The following is an 8,339-nucleotide window of genomic DNA, read 5'->3' on the forward strand; positions in this document are numbered from 1 at the left end:
TGGAAAGAATGGCAGAACAAATGCAGGCTGTCCTCATAAGAGCCTGCGACGCGGCCATTCCCAAGAAGAAATGACATTACAGGTCGTTACCATGGTGGACGCCCGAGCTCACACGAGCAAAGAAAGACACCTACCGAGCAAGAAGAAGGTACCAGGAGGCTAAGGACCCTGCAACGAGGGAAGAAGAGAAGCTGCGTTACGGGGAAATTAGAAAAGAATACACAAGGAAGATCACGAGAGCCAGGATCCAGAGCTGGCAAGAGTTTGTCACAAAAGAGGGTAATAAAGAACCCTGGGGCATTACCTACAGAACGGTCACGGGTAAACTTAGGGGAGAAGTGGCAGTGTCGACCGTGCGGACGCCGCAAGGAGATACTGCAGCTCTATCGGCTGACGAGGAGCTTCTTCTCGGATAGAACAGTACAAATCACTGGGAAAAATGAAATAGTCAGCAAGCCCGTTACGAAAGGATGCCCGCAGGGATCGGTACTGGGTCCATGTTTCTGGAATCTAGTATTCGATGACCTGCTGACTGATAACTGAACGACAAGCTCGATAGAATGTGAACCTATCGCGTATACGAATGATATTGTGATACTAGTCGCAGGACATGCAAGGACAGAACTACAGAAGAGTGGACAAGAAGTAGTTACCCGCGTATCCACGTGGTGCGTCAAGAAGAAGCTCTCGCTATCGGCGAAAAAGACGGAGATGCTCCTAGTCAAGGGCAAATTGGACGCGGAGAGGCCACCGATCATGAAAATTAACGGCAAAAGTGTCAAAATGTGTCAAAGAGTGTCAAAAAGTGTCAACCCAGGAGTGCACTCTGAAAGCGACCTGAAGATCAATCGGCATGTGGACGAAATGTCGGCAAAAAATAATGCCAGGGGGGGGGGCAATTCCCACGGCTACGGATGCAGGAATCGCCGCAGGAATCGTACAAGCACGATTGCGGTCGGCGAGTGACACCTCGCGGTCGACGAGACAGGATTCACCACTGTGGTAGGAGGAAGAAGCGGAAGAGCGAGGCGAAAGAACAGGAAGCCCACGGTACAACCTCTTCCAACCGTCCATGCGCCGACCGAGGACGCAGGAACCACGGGACGGGTATCGTCATTTCTTCCGTCGTCGACATTGCGAATAGGGGCATTTTCGCCCTGGACGGCGACCGGAAGCGGCGGAACGAGGGCAAGGAATTTCGCGGAGGTGGCCGCACGGCCTCCGGTGCGCCCCCGCACGGGATGGGAATCCATACGAGCAGCAGGCAGCGGCAATGGACTCGGAGCTATCGGGCAGGAAAGAAACGCAACGCTAGCGGGCGGGACGCGCACAGCGAGAAAGTGCCCGGCCTTCCCCGACCCCCACGGTGTGCAGCGGTATCGCTCACCGTGAGGGACGGCTCGTTCTTCACGTACAGGGATGCGATGTCAGTGGTGAAGAGAGAAGTCATGCACTCCAAACTCGAAATCACGGAGTTAAGACCGAGGAGGGCGATCACGGGGGCGCTGCTGTTCGAAATCCCAGGCCAGGACGCTGGATGCAAAGCATCGCGACTGGCCGAGCGGATGGCGGCCACGCTGAAGGATTTGCCCGCCAAGGTAACCGTCCCGCGAAGGACGGCCGAAATAAGAGTGACCGGATTGGAAGACTCGGTCACCTCGGAGGAGGTGGCAGCCGCCGTTGCTGAGGCCGGGGGCTGCCACGCCAACGGTGTCAACGTGGGAGTTATACGTTCCGCTTCTCGGGGCCTCGGGTCGGTACGGCTACGCTGCCCGTTGACAGCGGCCAGGAGAATCAGCAGAGGAAGAGATGCCGGACCAGGAGGTAGGATCAACATAGGCTGGTCTGCGGCGAGGGTTTCCCCTCTTCCTGCGCGCCGACTCCAATGCTTCAGGTGCATGGAGTCGGGTCACGTGCGCCGGGACTGCACATCGACGGCCGACCGGTCGGAGCGCTGCCACCGGTGCGGGGCGGAAGGACATCGCATCAGGGACTGCTCGGCGCGAGTACCCACGTGGGCCCCGACGTCAGGGTTCGGGCTCGGCGAGCTTTGCTCGACAGATGGCGCGCCAGCCTCGACACGAGAGCGGGTGCACCGAGGATAAGGGTCCTCGGGGCCGTCCTTCCAAACTGGGACGTTTGGTTGGACGGCGGCGGGCCTCCCCTAACCTGCAGGGTGACGCGGGTGCTCACCGGCCACGGTTGCTTCGGTGAGTATCTGCACCGAATCGGGAAGGAGGCGACCACGCGCTGCCACCACTGCGATGCGAGCGTGGATTCGGCTCAGCACAAGCTGGAATACAGTCCGGCGTGGGCGCGGCCGCGCCACGACCTCATCGTGGAAATCGGTTGGGATCTCTCACTGCCGACGATTCTCGAGGCATTGCTGGTAAGCGAGAGAAGGAGGAGGGCTGTGACCTCCATCTGTGAGCAAGTCATGCTTCGAAAAGAGGCCGTGGAGAGGGTGAGGGTGCGGTACTCTCACCCTGAGAGGACTGACCGGCGAGGGCTCGGCAGAGACCGTGGACGCGCTTCGGTGAGACGGACTAGGTCTGCCGCGTCCCCCGGTGGGGTGCAAACTTAGGCGCTCGCAGGTCAGCGCCCGGTGTATCGCTTACACCGGTTCCCGAGCCCATTTCGATCGCAGCCGGGACGGTCATCGTGGAGGTTTTAGTCGGTTGGAGTCCGGCACTACCACGTCGCTTTTCCTCAGAAGCGACCTGGTGTCCGTGCGGATTTCCTCCACGTTAATAAAAAAAAAAGAAAATGTGGCTATTAGATAGCGGATGTACCGACCACAAAATTAATAATGCAAATTACTTTGATAAATCTATCGACCTTAAAGAACCGGTAAATATATATTTGGGCGATAATAGATCGATAAAGGTAACAAAAGTAGGAAATGTTAGAAGCTATTTCGAAGCATCTGGAAAGCGAACTAAAATAAATATGAGTAAAGTTTTTTATGTGAAGGAAATGTCAGCAAACTTAATTAGTTTAGGCAAGTTAACGGATAATAATAATATGGTTATTTCAAATGGAAATATTGCGAAAATAATAGATGTACACAATAAACTTACAGCTGTAGCGGTCAAAGACAACGGAACATATAAAATGAAAAGTATATTGAAAGGGAAGGAGCACTTAGTAAACAGTGCCGAATGTAGTGATATGAGTAAAAAAGAAAGAGAAAGAGATAGGGAACGTGAAAGAGATAGAGACCGTGACAGGGAAAGAGGAAGAGAAAGAGAAAAAGAAAGAGATAGGGTACGTGAGAGAGAGATATGGCAGATTATGTCACACATATAAAACAACATATTGAAGCAAGCGAAAGAATGGGACCAGATGGATTACAACCAGACGTATAAAACCAAACTTGAATTGGATTCTGACGAAGATGAAGAAGAACAACAATATTCAGATGGAGATGATGATTACGAGCCACCAGCATATATTGTGAAAAAGCTTCCAAAACCACTTAAGCCATCAGAAAGCGAAGAGGAACAAGAAAGATCAGGAAAAGAAAACAGCAGTGTGATTCACACAAATTATTGTAAAGTAGATATCCCTTGTATATTCGAGGAGACGATTTGTTGTGAAAATGGTGAAGATGGTAAGAATGAAGAAAATTATAAGAAGAGGAAAAGGAATAGCAAATCGGAGAAGGGTAATGACGAAGATAGAAACAGGAAAGGTGAAGTATCTGGGAGGAAGAAGGGCGAAAAATATAACAAAAGTAGAACGAAGCGAGGAAAGGAAAGAGATAAAAAAATAGGACATTGCAAATAAAAGAGAAAAGAGAGCGATGTTGCAAAGAATATGATATCAGAATGAATGAATAGAGCTTTAAATTATCGAGAGCGATTTATGGGTTAAAAGAAAGTCCGAGGGATTGGTGTGAGTGTTTTGATAGGTATGTGACGAGATTAGGTTTTAAGAAGTATAATGTAGAATTGTGCCTATATATTCATGGAGAGGGAGAAAATGTTGTTTATTTGCTAATATATGTAGATGATTTCATAATTTGTAGTAAAAACAAAAGGGAGATACAAAAGATAAAGAAGTTATTAACTGATAAATTTGATATGAAAGATTTAGGTGAAGTAAAAGAATATCTTGGAATAAATATAGAGTATGATTATATCAAAAATGAAATGACACTAAGCCAAACAAAATACATTGAATCGTTAGCAAAGAAATATAAATTACAAGACAGCAAATTGTACTGTACACCTACGGAGACAAACTTAAAAATTGAAAAGTCCGAGATAAATAGAGAGGATACTGGATACAAGGACTTAATTGGTGCATTGCTGTATATTAGTACAAATACTAGACCCGATATAAGTTATAGTGTAAGTTATCTAAGTAGATTTCAAGATTGTTGTAACGAAACACATTTTAAATATGCCTTGTGAATATTGAAATATTTGTACCGGACTAGAGATTTAAGGCTACGTTATAAAAGGAATGAAAAATGTGAAGCGATAGATTGTTATGTGGACGCTGATTGGGTAGGAGATCATATAGATAGTATATAGCCCTATCGGAAGCCGTGAGTGAATTAATGTCTAGTAGAGAAATTATGAAGGATTACAATGTAAATCTAGACGATAACCCTGTAAAAATTTATGAGGATAACTCAGGAGCGATAAGTATAGCAAAGTACGAAAATTTCACAAAAAATTCTAAACACATTAAAGTCCATTACCACTACGTTCACTAATGGTTAAAGGAAAATAAGATAAATATAATTAAAGTAAGTACAGACGAAACTACTGCGGATATTTTCTCGAAGGCATTGTGTAAGGAGAAATTCGAAAGGTTTAGGTCATGAATGAATGTAAAATAAGAGAAATGTAAATAAAGCAATATGTGTTAAGTTTTCTGTTAATTAATTCGACAAGCACGTAAATGCAATTAAGTGTACGGTATAAATGTAAGGAGGCGTATTAGGGAGATGATACATTTACACTGCACATGTGAATGTGTGTGTAAGCGTTAGAGGGCGTCCTGGTCTGAGTTGAGACAAAGGACCGTTAGAAGCTGTTAGAAGTATTTGGGAGAGTCGGTTGACAACAGGCGTGTGTGCAAAAGGGCTATCGAGATCTTCAGAGTGTAACATACTGTATAGCTGTTGTGTGCGAAATAAAGAAAACTATTTGTATTTCCGAATCCTCTCTTTACCTTGACAGTGATAGTGAGTTTGGGCTCGAGACGACAGTCAGTCGCCAACGTAGCCGCGCTCAATGGATGAACGCTTTGTCTAGCAAAGGTATAGAGTAATTCTATAGCTCTCCTTAAAAGAAATATTTGGGGCGGCACGCGACAGTAAACATTCCAACGGTCTCTGTCCCGTGGCTCGCCATTTGCAGACCCTATTCTTCGAGTAAGATGATTGCCAAATGTCGATGCATCTCCGCAGTACATGTTCAGCTAGCTTGAGGGCCCGTTATAAATCATAAGATTTGGTTAACTATAGTCCTTCAGACAGACAGACTTTATCACAACTACGGGAAGATAGGGGAGACCTATTCTTTGAACGAACGGCGTCTCCCACTAGCAACTTTCCCTCGAGGGCGGTTAGCATCTTTTTCTAACCACCGATATGGAGATTGACCAATTAGCAGCAACGTCAATTTCCCTTACTTTCTGAACGAAGGCTATTCTCGATGAATTCAATGATCTCTTGTCCTTGGACACACCCCACCATAGTTTTCCTCTGTGGCATCACAGGAACGGAAATTCATTCTTTCTTCCGATCTCATCGACAAAAAGAGTAACGCCTTACGACCAGTGAATATTACGCGTTTTATTAACAAAGAGTCCGACTTAAATTTTGTGAGCACGTACGTCTATCATTCCGTTGACCGCGGATTCGTTGTTGAACCTAGGATCATTGTCATTAGTTTCTCGAGTATCTAATTACCACGGTTGCTTGTCCAATTCTATGATAGTCGCATATGCACTAGTCAATGTCTTCTCTATTGCATAACGACAATGTATAATTCAAATGGAGATTCGTTTCACGCCCCTAACTCTGATTCTAATCTAAACCCGACATACATATATTTGATCAATTTTCTTATTTACACAGACGTTGAACGACGTGTATCCGTAACGATTTATCAACGTTGGTGGTAAATTGCGCGAGACGAAGGAACGTAACCTGGAGAAAAATGTTTATGCAATAAGAATAGTATAAGATATATCTATATACAGGGTGGTTGGTAACTGGTGGTTCAAGCGGAAAGGGGCCCATTCTACGCCAAAGAAAAGTCGAAAAAATAGAATAAAAATTTTTCGTTTGAGGCTTTGTTTCTCGAGAACTACTGTTTAATAAAACAGTAAAAGAAGCAATGGATACTACGAACTATGATTTCGGTTAAAATAGTAGGGGTGATTCAGTTAGTATAACACTGTGATTCACAGAGGTATGAAATATATATTTCCAACACTTAAGTTACACTGTTGAATAGGTATAAATCATAGATAACAACTTCTCGCACGAAGATAAGATAGATATGCACAATGGAGCAAGTCTTTTATAGTTGAATTTGGTATGCTAGTGGACGTAGCATTAGAGGATACTTAATAGACGTTAGATTTAGACGTTAGACTTCGAAGTTGTAGTATGTAAAAGAAGTAAGTTGACTTGACCCTCATGATGTCGCAGGAGAAGTAGTTGACTTTTCTAGCGGTGTAGGAGGAGTAACGTTGGGTTACGATGCTGTGTCGGAGGAAAGCTAGCGATGGGTGTGTCTAGCGCACGGGACCATCGGATTTGTTTATGATATTTTGGTCAGGAAAGTGAGGGCAGTATACATTGCTTCTGATTGGATAAACGAAGATTGATGGATTAGGAAGGTCTTAGCCGCCCTCAATAGAAAGTTACTAGTAGGAAGCATCGTACGTGAGAAAAGCTAACTTTCCCTTGTTAAGCTGTAGTAGACAATAGTCGTTAAAAAGTGATAAAAAAAGGACATTGGTTCGGTATGAAGGACCGTAGCTAGCAGATTGCTGGGATTGATGACGGGTCCTTAAGACTATTGAGGGTACGCAGTACGGGTGAGTGGACATTTGGTTTCCGTCTGGCCCGCGGTGTATGGCCTGGGTTAGGTAGCGAGACGCCCGAAGTAACACCGATTTTTTAAGGAATTTAATAAAATAATAATTTTTAATCAATAACGAAATTTTAATTGATAACGAAGGAGGATTAATATAGAAAATTTATTTTCTACGATTTTCTATAGCAAGGATTTTTTATTTCGCGAGAGGAAGTTGTCGGAAAGAGTTTCGGACTAATTCATAATCCAGAGAAGATAAAGTACCAAAATAAAAACTTTCGTATTTATACAAGTAAGAAAATTGAACTATATATAAAATTCCATCTATTCGATACGAGAGGTTATGGGAATTTCGTATATATTGAATTTAAAAAGCAGTCTTCCATAAAATACATGAAATACAACGCGTTGTTCACCACTCCAATAATTGTCAATCACCAAACTACGAATCGGATATCAGCGAAGAGCCGAGTTTAAACTCCGCAAATCAAATTCGTTCCAACTATTTCTCTTCGCCACTAAAACGAAAACTAGTGACGACCAAAGAGAAACAAAGGAGCAAATAGAAAAAAAGGAGGAGAAACGAAAGAAGAAAAGAAACCCTTCAATCCAACAAGTCGTATCGCGTATCTCTTTGAAGAAAACTTGCAAAGAATCGGTTTACCGTTTCTTAAGGGTATGATGCATACACTTGAACTTTAATAATTTACCTTAATAATGAATAATACAATTGAGTGTTATATATTTTAAAGCAGGGCAAAGCGCATACACCCACGTCATAATTTTCACATTCAAGATGCTAGTGCTTTTCAAATTGTTCGTTTTCTATTTTCCAGCGACATTTTCAGGTTAAAAATTCTAAAATATTGTAAGAATGCGGATCGGAATGTTAAAAAGAGCATCTAATTATGGTATATTTATTTTAACGGAAAACAATAATTGATACCTGACACTTGTGTATCAAAAATATACTATATATTCTGCCTGTATATACTGTCAACATTGTTATAAAATATTGCGAGGACAAGAAAAGTGTGAAACAAGACAAACGAAAAAGTGCGTTTAGTTCAAGCGGTGACCGAGTAAGTCTTCAGGGTCGGCGCTGCAGGTATATAAAGGGGGTCCGATTCCCGGCGGAGCCAGAGCATCATCCGTGCTAGACACGTCAACTAGGCAGCTCAGTATAGTCGAACATTAAAATTCGAAATTTTTTCGAAGATTTGTAAAACATGGAGATTTTACAACGCACAAACGATCGGTTCCGAGAAGGAG

This window comes from Bombus flavifrons, unplaced genomic scaffold (assembly GCF_040668555.2).
Source record: "Bombus flavifrons isolate JBK064 unplaced genomic scaffold, iyBomFlav1_principal scaffold0109, whole genome shotgun sequence".
Classification (NCBI taxonomy): Eukaryota; Metazoa; Arthropoda; class Insecta; order Hymenoptera; family Apidae; genus Bombus; species Bombus flavifrons.